Source organism: Oryctolagus cuniculus, chromosome 3 (genome assembly GCF_051225735.1).
Source record: "Oryctolagus cuniculus isolate XC-2025 breed Fujian yellow rabbit chromosome 3, ASM5122573v1, whole genome shotgun sequence".
Lineage (NCBI taxonomy): Eukaryota > Metazoa > Chordata > Mammalia > Lagomorpha > Leporidae > Oryctolagus > Oryctolagus cuniculus.
Window position 1 is genome coordinate 143939469 of NC_142869.1, and position 15707 is coordinate 143955175.

The 15707-nt window shown below is 36.7% G+C and overlaps 1 long non-coding RNA gene across 2 annotated transcripts in view; it reads left to right on the forward strand.

Annotated features, from left to right (window-relative positions):
- Window positions 1–15707, forward strand: part of LOC127491646 (uncharacterized) — a 153696-nt gene that overhangs the window by 129523 nt on the left and 8466 nt on the right. For both annotated transcript variants that reach the window (XR_016231718.1, XR_011387402.2), the window contains one exon: window positions 4300–4354. This is a non-coding gene — a long non-coding RNA (uncharacterized LOC127491646). The remainder of the gene's footprint in view (window positions 1–4299; window positions 4355–15707) is intronic.

Sequence of the window (15707 nt, forward strand, 5' to 3'; positions counted from 1 at the left end):
CAGGCCAGGGCATTAACCCTCTGCGCCACAGCGCTGGCCCTGAGATTGATTTTCTATCCACTGGCTCACTCCCCAAATGACTCAACAGCTAGAGCTGTTCCAACCTGAAACCAGGAGCCAAGAACTTCATTCAGATCTCCCATGTGGGTGCAGTGGCTTGGACCATTTTCTGCTGCTTTCCCAGGCACAGCAGCAGTGAGCTGGATTGGTAGTAGAACAGCCAGTAATGGAGCTGGGGCCCTTCCTTCTGTAATGCCAGCATTGCAGGTGGTGGCTTAACCTGCTAATCTGCTGTGCCAGGATACCAACAACAAAAATTCTGAATTTTGATAATAATGGTACTTGTTTTAATGCAAAATTAGTGGAACTGGAAATTTGCCATATCATATTTCACTTAGAATATTTATGTTTTTTTGCTCAACACATTTTTCTTTTTAATGAACTAACTGCATGATATAATTGCATTCTCTTAAAATCCTGCACTGTAGTCTTGTTTGAAGAGATTGCACAGGTCTAAGATTCTATTTGTTAAAGTATTTTCTATCCTGCTGGTGAAGAAGTAGTTTGGGGTTTTCTAAAGAGTTATTTTTTTCCCATTGTTCCTTGATTGAGTGAGATCTGCATGGTTCAACTGAATTCTCCCTCTGCATACTGGCTATTGAAATTGAGGTCATGGTTAGCTGGAGCATTATTTAGATGTTAAATTTCAGACACATTTTGAATCAAAATGAAGATAATACATTTCTCACTCAGTTCTCTCTTTACACTGACATTAGGTAAACTGAAACATACCAGAGTCTGAAACTGTAAATATCCAAACATAGTATTATATACTTTCTAGATTATATTCATAATAATATAACTTTTCCATATTTTCCTAAATGTCTTCTAATGTACATCAAGTAAACATGTAATTTTAAATATAGAAACACTTTGCTCTATTATTACTAAATATATTTCAGTTACTTTTTAAAATGTGTTGCAGGTCTATGTAAACGACTATTTAAAAGTGAATGGTTATGAAGTATATTCTCTTTAAAAAATTATGTATTTATTAGAAAGGCAGAGTGACAGAATAAGGCGGAGATAGAGATAGAGATAGAGATAGAGATAAAGATACACACACACACATAGAGAAAGAGAGAGAGAGAGTCTTCAGTTGGCTGGTTTACTTTCCAAATGCCCACAACAGCCAGGTCAAGACCCGACACCAGGAACTCTTTTCAGGTCTACTATATGTGTGGCAGTGACCCAAGTACTTTGGGTCATCTTCCACTGCTTTGCTGGATGCATTGGCAGGGAGCTGGATTAGAAGCAAAGCAGCCAGGACTCGAACCTGTTTCACCACACCACTGGCCCCATGAAGCATATTTTTTTTGAAAGGCAGAGTTACAGAGTGGCAGAGAGAGAGAGATCTTCAATCCACTGGTTCACTCCCCAAATGGCCATAATGGCTAGAGCTAGGCCAATCCAAAGCCAGGAGCCTGGAGCTTCTTCTGGTCTCCCACATGGGTTCAGGGGCTCAAGCACTTGGACCATCTTCCACTGCTTTTCCAGACCTCAGGGAGCTGGATTGGAATTGCAGCAGCTGGGACCCATATGGGATGCTGGCACTTCAGGCAACAGCTTTGCCCCCTGTGCCACAGTGCCAGGCCTGAAGCATATTCTTAACTTGCTTAATTTTCCATTTTGATATGTGATTTGTGTAAAGTTTAATGCTTGAGTGGTTAAAAAAATTCAACATCATTGACATGGTTTATTAAGTAAAAGTTATTCTGTTGTGAATTAAAGATCAAAACTATCAGTCAGTCCTTACTGTGCTGCTGCAACTGTGTTATTGGATGACATATTCAAGCATAACAATGAGGTACTTAAGAGTAATCGCTTGTATTCAGAGAGAAGAGAGTACATGATACATTCATGAACATCTACGAATTCCACCAAATACTTGGCGACTCTATGATATGCTAAGAACCATATCCACAGAAAATGAAGTAAGAATATAAGACAACATTTTACACCAAATATGGTAGTATAGACCCTAAGTGTAAGAAGTATTTGCTGAGGTTAAGAATTTCAGTTCTAAATTCAGTCCTGATTCAGAGGCAGATTAATAGCCCACCAAGAGTCATTCTGTGACTTAGACTTCTCTGCTGAGTGAATCCTCCTGCACTGCCCTGTTCCACACTTTAATCCAAACCGTTCTTGCAGCGCCCAGAGCTCTAGCTAAGAAACCCACACTGTAATGAATGACCATCTTCCAGTCTCATATCTGAGAAGACCTTCCTCATGCAGAGCACCTTAGCATGGGTCAGATACTGCACTCCTAGAAGAAGTCCAGAGAGTTTGGACTGTGTGTTATGAAAGGCAAGCTTTACTGTACTGATAAATGCTCTCAGCACCCATCTCCTATTCGTTGCCAGTCAGAACCAATACATACAGAGGCCTGTTTTGGTAATCAGACATTGAGAATAATTTTGCCCTGCCTTGATGCTATGTAGTTAAAGTTTTCAATATTTCTTTCCTACTTTTACAGACAAGTGTAAAAAGCTCTCAATTGACCAATTCCTGTAATTCATTGACTTAGGTAGAATTTTCTCTAAAGAGTTGCTCTTTCTTAACTATAGCTCATATTGTACCCAAGACTCTTCATTCTTATATTTTGTACTTAATCTTCAGAAATTATAGAGATCATCTTAGAAGTTCCTTGATTCCTTGGCATCATTAGTTTCTGTTGAACTTCTCTTCAACTCTTATCTGTTAGCCTTCAAATCAGTTGGCAGATTGATAGCTCTACTGGCATGATATAAAGAGAAGGAAGTGATAATTTATGGCCAAGAATTTCACAGCAGAATGGCTTCTCAACAGGCTTAGACACATATACGGTTTGACTGGATAACCAAGAATGAAAATTGACACAGATGGGTGGATGGGTATCAAAATCTAACACCTAGTCATTGAGTGCTGAAATTCCTTTATTGCTAGACTGTAGATAATCGATTACTTGAAGAGTTCCAGATCAATCTTCTCCAAGAAAGAATCATAGCAGCCTAATGATGAACTTTTCCTTGCATCTTCAACACCATAGAGGTAAATGCAAGTAGGCTTAACTGTCAGTGGTAAGCTCAAAATCCAGTGGTTCAAACTTGTGGTTTTCTATTGCATAGCAATGGCTGCTGGAATCCAAGTTTCTCTAGAGAGCTTTCAAAAACCATTCAGATCTATAAGGACAACAAGCCAAATTTCCACAATCAATGGCTACAATATAATAATACAATTAGGAGACAGAATATGATAAACTTCTTTGTACATGTACCCAGAAAAAAAAATAGACATTATAGAGAGTGGTCTGACAGGAACTGTGTGAAAGTAGAATAGAACACCTAGACTTGATCTGGTACAGAATATAGAAAACATCAACCCCCTCACTAAATAGAAAATCCCTCCCTACACAGATAAGGACTGGCAACAGATCTGCACTCAGGCAAATCAGCCTACTGACTCCTGGGAAATCTGAAGGGAAGTGTTTGAATACTTGTGGTATTAGAGGTGGCAGTCCTGGCAGGCACCACTTTTAGGAAAGAAGGGGGTAACTTGAATATAAATGAAAAAATCTTTGGGGATCAGCAAGGAGAAAGGGCAAGATCTGATGCTCTTCAAATCCCATGCCTAAACACACCTATCTCTCCCCTGGTATTAAGAGGCCAATGTGGGATGCAAATAGATAAAGGAAATGACTTAATATTGAATTGAGATCATTTAAAATCAGAATGCATTGTTAAATTAGTTGTCTGGGCTGAGAAATTTACTCAATAGAATTGACTTTCACACTAGAAATAGTGTTGAATTTGCAAGTCAACTTTTGTTAGTTTTCATGGATCAAGACTGGATTAATTCAGTAGACAATGAAAGAAAATCTGAATCTTTGCACACTTGAGTCCTGTGGAATTTTATGGCTGAACATGTATATATAATATTTCTCCAGAATTCACATTTCAACTGCCTAGTTATAAGACAGTTGGGTCTGGTTTTCTCTATCATGTCAGATCTATCAGTCTTTTCTTCTGCTCTTCCATAGAGAAATTGGTCTTTTCATAAGGACTCTTGAAAATTTTAACCCATTTTTTATCATATATAATGCATTTTCCAAGATTGCTGTTTGATTTTTAACCCTTTAAATCTTCTAATTAATAAATTATTTGTAACTATTTTGTTTGAGAGAAAATAAAGAAAAAGTGGCAGGGCTTGGGGGAGAGTTACTATCTGCTAATTCATTCACCAAATGCCTTCAATTGCCAGGACTGGATGGACCAGGCCAAACTTGGGAGCCAGAAGCTTAATCTAGTATTCCCAGGTAAGAAGGAGGACTCAATTATTTGAACTGTCACTGCTGCCTCCCAGGATCTGTATTGGCAGTAATCTAGAGTCAGGAATCAGGTCCAGGTATCGACCCAGGTGCTTCAGTGTAGGATGTGGGCATCTTAACAGACATCTTAATCAATACACTAAATGCCTACCCAGCAAATAATTCTTTTTTTTAATTTGACAGGCAGAATTATAGACAGTGAGAGAGAGAGACAGAGAGAAAGGTCCTTCTTCCGTTGGTTCACTCCCTAAATGGCTGCCACGGCCGGTGCTGTGCCAGTCTGAAGCCAGGAGACAGGTGCTTCTTCCTGGTTTCCCATGCAGTGCAGGGGCCCAAGCATTTGGACCATCCTCCACTGCCTTCCTGGGCCACAGCAGAGAGTTGGACTGGAAGAGGAGCAACCAGGACTAGAACCGGTGCCCATACGGGATGTCGGCGCCACAGGCAGAGGATTAGCCAAGTGAGCCATAGCGCCGGCCCCGCAAATAAATTTTTAAAATAATATCTTTAAATTTGTCATCTATGAGTTTTGTGATCTGCCTCTTTCCCACTTTTATTTTTTACTTTTAAGTATTTTGTTCTACTATTTTTACAGTTTCAAAAAATGTTTGATCCGTTGAGACTTCTTTAGTGTGTATAGGTGATTAGATTGGTACTCACAAATATAGGTTTAGTTGTATTATTTTCAGATGACTAGATAATCATGTCATTATTGTTTATTGAATAAACATTTTACATCAAAATCTAAATGCCACAGCCATTACTAACCAGAGTCTGTTCTGTTGATCTGATAAAATGTATGCAGGAGGAAATATTTATTGTAGCTGTTGATATACTTTAAAACTATCATTGTAAATTATCAGTACTCTTCTCAGAATTTCATCCTAGCATGCTTTGTTTTCTATGTCCTTTGGAATAGTTTCTCTTTTTCTCTCAAAACATTTTTGTTTTTACATTAGGATCATATAAAGAACCCTACAGAGTCCTACACTAACTGTAAATATCCTTGTACTTATATGGTATGGGATACTTTGGATATCACTGAACCTCTTCATTTTCTCACTTATGTGCATCTATTCTTTGATAAGAGAGCTCTACTAGAGGCTATGACCTGTCTCATGCCTTCATCATGCCATCTTATCTGGTAGTCTGCCTTACATTTCTTCTTCCTTTGTGCATGATCAGATTTTATAAAAAAGAATAGTTGTGATTATTAGAATCTAATTTAATATACTTAAAAGAACCTCTTTTGTATTTAAAATATAGCTATTAAAATGGAAATGCAGGTATTAAAAACCTAGTGATTAATTTGAATGATGTAAACATAATTATGTAAGTTGATCTAATACCGAGATATTAGATATTTTCAATTTGAAAATACTCCTTTCTTGACTCCAGAACTGATTTGAATCAATTACTATAAAATTAAGGCTGAATCTGTTAAGTAATGATTTGAAATATTTTCAAGTTTTTAGCATTAGCCAATTAAAAATATACTATTGAAATGAATCACGTTTTAAAAATATTTATTTATTTATGTGTCAAGGAAAGAGTGACAATGAGAGAAGGAGAGACACAGAGAAAGAGATCTTCCACATTCTAATTCACTCCCCAAGTGGCCACAACAGCCAGGACTGGGCCAGGCTGTAGCCCAGAACGCCATCCAGGTCTCCCACGTGGGTGGCAGGTGCCCAAGTACTTGGACCATTATCTGCTGCCTTTGCAGGTGTGTTAGCAGGAAGCTGAATGAGAAGTGGAGTATTTGGGACATCCAGTATTCCAATAGAGGATGAAGGTATCCCAAGTGGCAGCTTAAACTCCTGCACCACAGCACAGCCCCAATAAATCACATTTTTAGTGTGAATTTTAATGTGGAATTATGGATTAATAAAAGTGAACAGTACAATACAATAAAACAGTACAATACAATAAAACTGCTGTCCACTATTGTTTATCATTTAAAAGAATCACTATCATTTAATTAAATTTAGGAAAAGCAAAGTAGTTTCAGGCATTTTGTTTCAAGCTAAATTATTTTCTTATTATCTACATTATAAAAATAATATTTGAGGTGATGGAAACATTTTTCTCCCTAGAATTTTTAGATGTAATATGTTTACAATTAAAATTTTAAAATAATTTTTTTTACAATTAAAAGCCAATAACACAGTTTTTAAGTAGCTATCTATACTACTGCAGAGAACACACATCAAACAACGGAGTCTTTCACCTTGAAATATCTAGCCACTTATCCATGTATCTTTTGAATAAATAAACAAACATCTGCCTCATAATTTAGTCTATTTATAAATGTATTGAAGTATTCAGAAAAGATCAGAGACAATTGCCGTAGGCTGAAAAAAGCCAACAACTTTTTCACAGGAAACAATTACAAAAGTAAATCTATGTGTCCATGTTCATAATAAATGGTTATACAGCATTGCATCTCATTCTTGGTCATTAAATGTAAAAAGTAAATACAACTGGGTTCTGTTTCTATTCTCCAGTTAGTACTGTAAAAATCTAACGTTTAAAAGTTTGACAGTAGAAATTTATTTTTAGTAGTAAATAGAAATGTTATGCAATACCCAGAAGAATTAAACTTGGTTATGTTGTTTTCAAAAATATTAAAATTTGCTTATACATTTGAGATTACTTATAATTTACAAATATGTTATGGATCTCAATATACTTTCAATGCTATGGGAAATTTTGCCAAATGAGGGATTGGGTGAAGGGTTTGATAGTGATTGAGTATTGATTGATGAAGCACCCACATCAAATTTTGTTCTAGAAGCTTGAGTCCTATACTGAGGATTAGAAGCAATTCCAAGGGCCTTAAGTGCACGGCAGAAGGAGTAGTGAAGGCTAGTAGAGTTCACAAAAAGATGAGTGGAAAGACCAGAGATGGTGATACATACATATGAAATCTTAGGAACAAAGTACCATATGCTGGTTAAATTTTTATAAGAAAATCAAGTGTAGGAAAACCAACATAATAGCAAGTCCTCACCATGATTTCAAATTTTCACATCAAAGTAAGTACTTCAAATTAGAAGAAAGGATTTACTTGGCACATAAAATGAAGTTAATTCAGTGTTTCATCAGTCAAAAGTTTTTAAAATATTTTTTCCAAGTCAAAGATGGTAAAGGATGAAAATTCCCAAGACCAATAACATAGAAATAGTACATACGAAATAAAGTATACTTTCCATAGTGTTATTAGGTAAACGGAATTCACTGTAAATTCTCACTGTGAATAGCCAGGGGTTAATTATTTATATTTTTGATTGGGACTTGATGGGGACCCCTGTCTGTCAAAGCAACAAGCTCTCAGGTAGAAATTGCAAATGAAACTTGGGGAGTGCCATTTAAATGCTGCCAATGCAAGGCCAAACCACACAGGCACTGAAGTAGCATAATCAGCTTCACTGAGATTAGAGTGAAAATCAATACATAACCTTTTGACTACTTTGTTATCAGGGCTCAAGAACAATAGAAGAGAAATGAAAGAAAAGGTTTAACTGTGAACAAGATCTACTCCATGAGTTGCATAATTCTGGTGATACTCAAGTGAGTACCACTGCTTTTTCTATTACTTTCACCCAAGAGATACAGAAATCTCAGAGCAGGCTGGCTTGGCACAGTTATCAAACACCCAGAGGCAGAGAGCAATGGGCACACCACTGCTTCAACCCACAATGCAGAGATTATTATAATTGATATAAGCAAATTTAGGTAGGGTACCATAAGACATTATGTAAAACAGCAAAATATTACTGAATTTTTATCTTTCTGTTGAATAAATATTTTTAATTGGTAACATTGCTATTGAATACTACTTTCAGATGAAAACTATTTTAATGAAATTTCTAACAGGATTCAGAGTAATGACATTCAATTGGCAAATCAAAGGAAAGAACATAAATATTTGAGGTTAACATTAAAATTAAAATCTGTAGAAAACTGATTAAATACTGCAAACTCAATAAAGGGGGGAAACAAGTTAGCTACAATCATTTCAAGATACCTGCTAAAAGAATAAAATTTACCAAGATTTATTTATTTATTTTTATAAGTGAATCTCTCATTTTTTTATTTGACAGATAAGAGTTAGATAGTGAGGGAGAGAGACAGAGAGAAAGGTCTTCCTTCCGTTGGTTCACCCCCCCCCCCCATTATGTCCGCCATGGCTGGAGCTACACCGATCGGAAGCCAGGAACCAGGTGCTTCCTCCTGGTCTCCCATGAGGGTGCAGGCGCCCAAGCACCTTCCCAGGCCACAGCAGAGAGCTGGACTGGAAGAGGAGCAACCGGGACTAGAACCCGGTGCCCATATGGGATGCCGGCACCACAGGCGGAGGATTAACCAAGTGAGACACGGTGCTGGCCCCCAGAAAGATTTATTTTGAAAACTAATTTATTATGCTTATCTATAATTTTTGGTGAAAAAAAGTGGTTAAAAACTATCTAATACCCACTGTTAAATTAATGCTCATATTAAGTTACTATGGCTAGATGGTGAGTAGAATCCTAAATTTCCTGTGACTATAAATTTATATTTATAAAAGATAAACAATTTTTAAAAGCTGACATTTGAAGGGTTAGGAAAAAGAAATGTTTGATTTTCATACAAAGATTAAATATATTCATTAGAAAAAGAAGATAATGTATAATGTATAAGGAACAGACATTACTTGGAGTAAGGACAAGCTATTATATCTCAGGAAGTGTGTGGGGGAGTCTGCATGATAGCATGTATGTCCTTATTATTTTCTTTTTGGATATTTAAACAGTTACCTAGTCATGTGCATAATATCAAGTGAATTTTTAGAGTCAGTATTCAACAATATTGAAAAACATCATTTTGAAAATTTTGCCTTTATAACTGTTAAGATGATATAAGGAATCTTCAAAGAGTTCAAGGAAAATGTGAGTTATGAAAAAAGTATCCAAATATTGAAAAAAATGTTTTGCATACAAAAAGACTTATCTTTTAGTATCTCTTTTCATTAACTTGTACCCCCTGTACATGCAGATCGGAATTAGGAAAGATTTTTGCACTGATTTTGAATCACATTGACTGTAATAATTTTACATTCTCATTTTGAAAAGAATTGGAAATGGATAAATATCATACATGCAATTTTGCTATCAGAAAATGAGGATTATGGGTTACCTCAGTCCATTAGATCTACTCTAACAAAATACCATAAACCAGGCGGCTTCTAAACAACAGAAATTTATTCCTCATATTTCTGGAGGCTGAAAGTCCAAGGTCAAGTCCCCAGCAGATCTGGGTCTGGTGAGGGCTTGCCTTCTCATAGACTTCTTACTGAAACCTCGCATGGCTGGAGGGAAATTCCATCTCTATGGGTCCTTTTCAATATGGACAGCAATCTCATTCATGGGGGCTGAGCTCCCTGACCTTATCTCCCACCAGCCCCACCTCCAGATACTATCATCCTGGTGGTTAGGTTTGCACAGATGAATTTAAGGGGACACACACATTCAGACCATAGCATATGTCATCTTCTTTTTATTCTTTGCTTTATAATGGTAATCTGAACAGTGGCTCCCTAAAGATGTCCACATCCTGATCCTCAAATCTGTGAATATGGTAAAAGGAACTCTACAGATGGGATTAAGTGAAGGATCTTGTGATACTTCCTATAATCCTGACTATCCAGGTGGACCCAATGTACAAGAGCTCACAGGAGCCTTAGTAGAGGGAGGCGAGGGGATGAGAGTGTGGAGAAGGAATCTTGACAATGTAAGCAGAGGTGGAAAGAATTCAAGGATGAAATGTGAGCCCAGAAATTCAGGCAGACTTCAGAAAAAAGAAAACAAACCCTGCCCCTGCCCATCCTCCCCTAGCCTCCTGAAGAAACATCTGCTGACTCCTTGATTTTACCCATCTGACTCCAAAACCACAAGAAACATTCATTGAACATGGCATTAAATATTGTATAATATCCCACTATTCATGTGGGATTCATGCAATTCAAAAATAGTAAGAAAATTTCACTGAGGTTGTTTCCAAGTGTTTGGCCAATAAATTTTGTAATCAAACAACATTGATTCTACACTGAAGACAGACTTCTTCAAAGGGAATTTCTAAATAAAATGTATAAACACTTTCCATCACAATGTATGTTGACAAATTGCTTTAAGGAAGGTTGGGCTTGTTTCCTCAGTTTATTTAATTACATCTTTAACAGCACTGATAGTTCTAATATTATTTAAAGATTTTCTGAAGGAACAAAAGTTGTCATTGCATTTAATTTGCAATCATGTTTGTAGTTGTGAAGTTTGTGTTGTTTTTGTTTTACCAGTTGTACAGTAGCTATTTGCATGGTTTTTGTTTTCTTCTCCTTCTCCTCCTCCTTCTCCTTCTCCTCTTCTTCCCCTCTCCCCCTTCCCTTTTCCCCTTTTTCTTTCTTTTTTCTTCTTCTTTTCTTCTTTCTCCTCCTCCTCCTGCTTCTTCTTCCTCTTCTTCCCCTTCTTCTTCTTCCTTCTACTTCCTCTTCCTCCTTCTTCCTCTTCTTCTTCTTGTTCTTCCTCCTCTTCCTCTTCCTTCTTTTTAAATTGAGAGGTAGAGAAACTGGGAGAGAGCAAGCTAGTGAGCACTCATTTTCTTGGTTCTTTTCCCAAATAACCAAAATGGCCAGGACTGACCAGACCAAACTGGCAGCTTGGAACTTTATCCAGGTCTCCCACTTAGGTGGCAGGAACCCAAAAACTTGAGCAATCACCTACTGTCTCCCAGGGTTTGTATTGCCAGGAGGCTGGAATTGGAAGCAGAACTAATGTTTCAATATGGGATGCAGACATCTTAACTTATAGGCCAAACATCTACTCTGCATGTTTCTTTTTAAAATGACTTTGCCCGGCTCCTCATTTGTGGAATACTTTATTTTGTCATAATTTAGAAAAATATTTTATGTAACAAGAAAAATAATATTTTTCCTTTCTTTTTAAAATTCAACTGTGTTTTGGTATTTTCATGGCAAGAATTTTAAGTATTATATAGTAAAATCTGAGAGCATATCTCTTTAGATGCAGTCATTTCATATTCAGATTGTTTATAACATATTGTTCATTATTTTGACTCATTCCTTTTTTAAATGATTTTTAAATTAATAAGTGGCATAAGGAAACATTTTATTTTTGAGTTTTGAAGCTCAATTATTTTGCTTAAATCTTTTAATAAATCTGAAATTCCCACGACTTCAGAATGTATAAATTTGTAATATATAAGCAGTGATGCTATTTTTCCCATTATTTCTATTTTATAAATGATTGCATTGTTCAAAACTTTCAGAGGGAGGTTAAATAACAATGTTTTGGGGATATCTTATTTTCATAAAGAAGTTAAAGCATCTTAATAAAATTTATAGGAACAACCAATTCAGCAAATGATGTCCTCCTCTGTCTAAGTTCTTGCCTTTTCTTTTCTGGGTCTGAGAATGGCACTAGGAACAAATTCTTGTTTAATTGGAAGCCTACTCTGGGTCCAGAAGGAGAGACTAGCATTTTTTTTTAATCTTGTATTAAACTATTAACAGATTTGTATCCAATCTGAATCTTGGCTACCTAATGTAAGTAGAGTCATGCAGTGTTTGTCTTTTATGACTGGTTTATTTCACCTAGCAAAAGGTTCTCCGGTTTCACACATGTCATAGCATATGATGGAGTTCCATGCTTTTTGAAGACTGAATAATACTCTGTTATAGGTATGAGGATATGCAACATTTTATTTACCCGTTTGTCTACTGATAAATATTTATTTTGTTTCCACATCTTAACTGTTGTTCAGAATGCTACACTGAACATGGGTGTTCTGGCTCCCCAGAATCTCATTTGCAGTTCTTCTAGATATGTCCCTGGAAGTTGGATAGTTAGATCATAGTTTTATTTTTAATTCTCTGAGGAATTTCTGTACTGCTTTCCATAATCGCTACACAAGTTTACATTCTCACCAACAGTGCACAAGGGTTCTAATTTCACCACAACCTTGCCAAAAAATAGTTTTTCTTTTTGACATCCTAAGGAGCTTAAGATAATATCTTATTGTACTTTCAATTTACATTTTCTTAAAGGTTAATGGTGTTAGGCATCTTTTCAGATGCTTGTTGGACATTTGTATATCTCTTCTGGAGATAAAGCTTTTCAAATGCTTTACCTATTTTTAACCATACTAGCTGATTTTGTTAGTGAATTATAGGAGTTATTTATATGGCTATTAACCTTTTAAAATTAGCATCAATAACATGTCTGAAACTATTTTCTCTCATTCTGTAAGTTGCCTTTAAATTCTGTTGATTGTATCCTTCAACAAGCAGATAGTTTTATATCTCATGTAATCAAATTTGTTTATATATGCATTTGTTGCCTCTGGTTTTGGTGTCACATCCAAGATATCATTGTCAAATTCAGTGCTGTGAAGTGTCTCTCCTGTGTTATCATCGAAGTTTTACACTTTCAGGTCTCACATTTAGGATTTTAATATATTTTGAGTTCTTTTTTATGTATGGAGTTATTAATGACTTAATTATTTTTAACAATATTCAATAACAATTATTGAATAGGCTGTCCTTTCCCAATTTTGTACCATTGACAACTTTCTCAAAGATTATTTGAGCAGATAAGAATTTTTTTCTGAGCTTTATTTTATTAATTGATTTCACCAACATTTTCCCAGATTCAAAGTGCTTTGATTATGGTAGTATGTGATTTTTTTTTTCAATTTCTACAAAAAGTCATTATCATTTTGATAGGATTGCATCGAATTTATAGGTTCCTTTGTGTGGTGTGGACATTTTAACAGTGTTACATCTTCCAATACACTAAACGGGATGCTTTTCTATTTGTAAATGTCCTTTATAATTTCTTTCAACTATGTTTTGTAGTTTTCAGTGCACAGAGTTTTGTCTTCTTGGTCAGGTTTATTCCTAAGAATTTTGTTCTCTTTGATAGTACTCTAAGTGGGATTGTGTTCTTTTTTATCTGTTTTTCAGATTGTTCATTGTTAAAGTATAGAAATGTAACTGATTTTTGGATGTTGATATTTTTGTCCTGAATTTTTGAGTTCTCTACATACAAGAAGATGCCAGGTAAACAGAGATAGCAAAGTCCTTTTCCATTTGGATACTTTTTATTCCTTTCTCCTGGCCAACTGCCCAGTCTAGGACTTCCAGTTCTTTGCTGCATAGAAGTGATGAGAGTGGGCATCCTTGCTTTATTCCTTAAAAACAAAAAATAGGTATTTATTTATTTAAAAAGACAGAGTTACCCAAATAGAGAGAGAGTAAGAGAGAGAGAGAGAGCGAGAGAGAAATCTTAAATCTGCTGGTTCACTCCCCAAATGACTGCAAAGACTAAGGGGTAAGCCCGGCCGAAACTAGGAGCTTCATCTGGTACTCCAGTATGGGCAGCAGGATCCCAAGTACTTGAGTCACCTTCTACTCCTTTCCCATGCACATTAGCAAGAAGCTGGATTGGAAGTAGAGCATCCAGGACATGAACTCTCACCCATAAGGGAGTGAGGATTTTAATATGTTTATATTTAAAGTAACTACTTACAGGGATAGATTTACTGTTCTTTCAGAACGTTTTCTGCTGTCTCAGAATAATTTTGTCCCTTTTATTATTATCATTTTTATTATTTATTAATGTTTTCCTTCATCTTTTGATTTTTTTTTTATTATGGCATGCTCTATGATTGTTTTGGGTACATCTTTCCTAGGTATTTTCTTTGTGGTATCATAAGTATTACTTAAACCATGTTATAACAATCTGCTTTAAACTGATAAAAATTTAACTTCTAATATATACTAAAACTCTATTTCTTTATCTCGCCCCTATAAATGATATCTTTCTATATTTTGTATCCATTAACATAATTTTTTTTTTTTTGACAGGCAGAGTGGACAGTGAGAGAGAGACAGAGAGAGAAAGGTCTTCCTTTTGCCGTTGGTTCACCCTCCAATGGCCGCCACTGCAGCCGGCGCACCGCGCTGATCTGATGGCAGGAGCCAGGATCCAGGTGCTTTTCCTGGTCTCCCATGGGGTGCAGGGCCCAAGCACCTGGGCCATCCTCCACTGCACTCCCTGGCCATAGCAGAGAGCTGGCCTGGAAGAGGGGCAACCGGGACAGAATCCGGCGCCCCAACCAGGACTAGAACCCGGTGTGCTGGCACCGCTAGGCGGAGGATTAGCCTATTGAGCCACGGCGCCGGCCATTAACATAATTTTAAAACTATATTTTTAATGTTTTTATTTTTTACATTCTAACCCTAATTTTTTTTTTCTTTTTTTTTTTTTTTTTTTTTTTTTTGACAGGCAGAGTGGATAGTGAGAGAAAGAGACAGAGAGAAAGGTCTTCCTTTGCCGTTGGTTCACCCTCCAATGGCCGCCACGGCCGGCGCGCTGCGGCCGGCGCACCGCGCTGATCCAATGGCAGGAGCCAGGAGCCAGGTGCTTTTCCTGGTCTCCCATGGGGTGCAGGGCCCAAGCACCTGGGCCATCCTCCACTGCACTCCCTGGCCACAGCAGAGGGCTGGCCTGGAAGAGGGGCAACCGGGACAGAATCCGGCGCCCCGACCGGGACTAGAACCCGGTGTGCCGGCGCCGCTAGGCGGAGGATTAGCCTAGTGAGCCGCGGCGCCGGCCTTAACCCTAATTTAAAATCAATTTATCCAACTATAGGATTCAGGATTATCCGTATATTTCTTCTATCAGAATTCTATTTTTATATGCTTTCATGTTGCTATTCAAGTGTATTTTCATTTCAACTTGATGAATCTCTTTATAAGATAGATCTAGTTGTGATGAATTCCCTTGGATTTCATTTATCTAGAAAGTTATTCTTTCACCTTTTGTTTTCATTTGCAATTAAACAAAAGGCCAAGAAGCAATTTCCTTTTTTCAATGATAGTTTTGCTGGGTATGCTATTTTTGGTTTGCATTTATTTCAGCACCTTGCATATGTTTCTTCTTGGAAATCCATTTATACTCATGAGAATTCACTTCACACATGATGAATAGCTTTTCTCTTGCCCTTTTCAAGATTCTCACTTTTGGCAGTTTAGTTATAATGTGTCTTGGTAAGTGTTTGTGTTTTATAGTTGAGTCCTTTGAGTTTCCTGAATTTGGATGCTGATTTCCTTGTTCAGATTTGGAAAGCTCTGGGCCATTATTTCTTCACATACATTCTCAGTTTCATTCTCCATCTCCCTCCAGGATTCTCATAATGCACGTATTGCTCTCTTAAGCTCTTAAGTCCCTTAAGGTTTCTTTCCTCTGTTTTTTTTTTTTTTCTCTTTCTCTTTCTCTCTGAC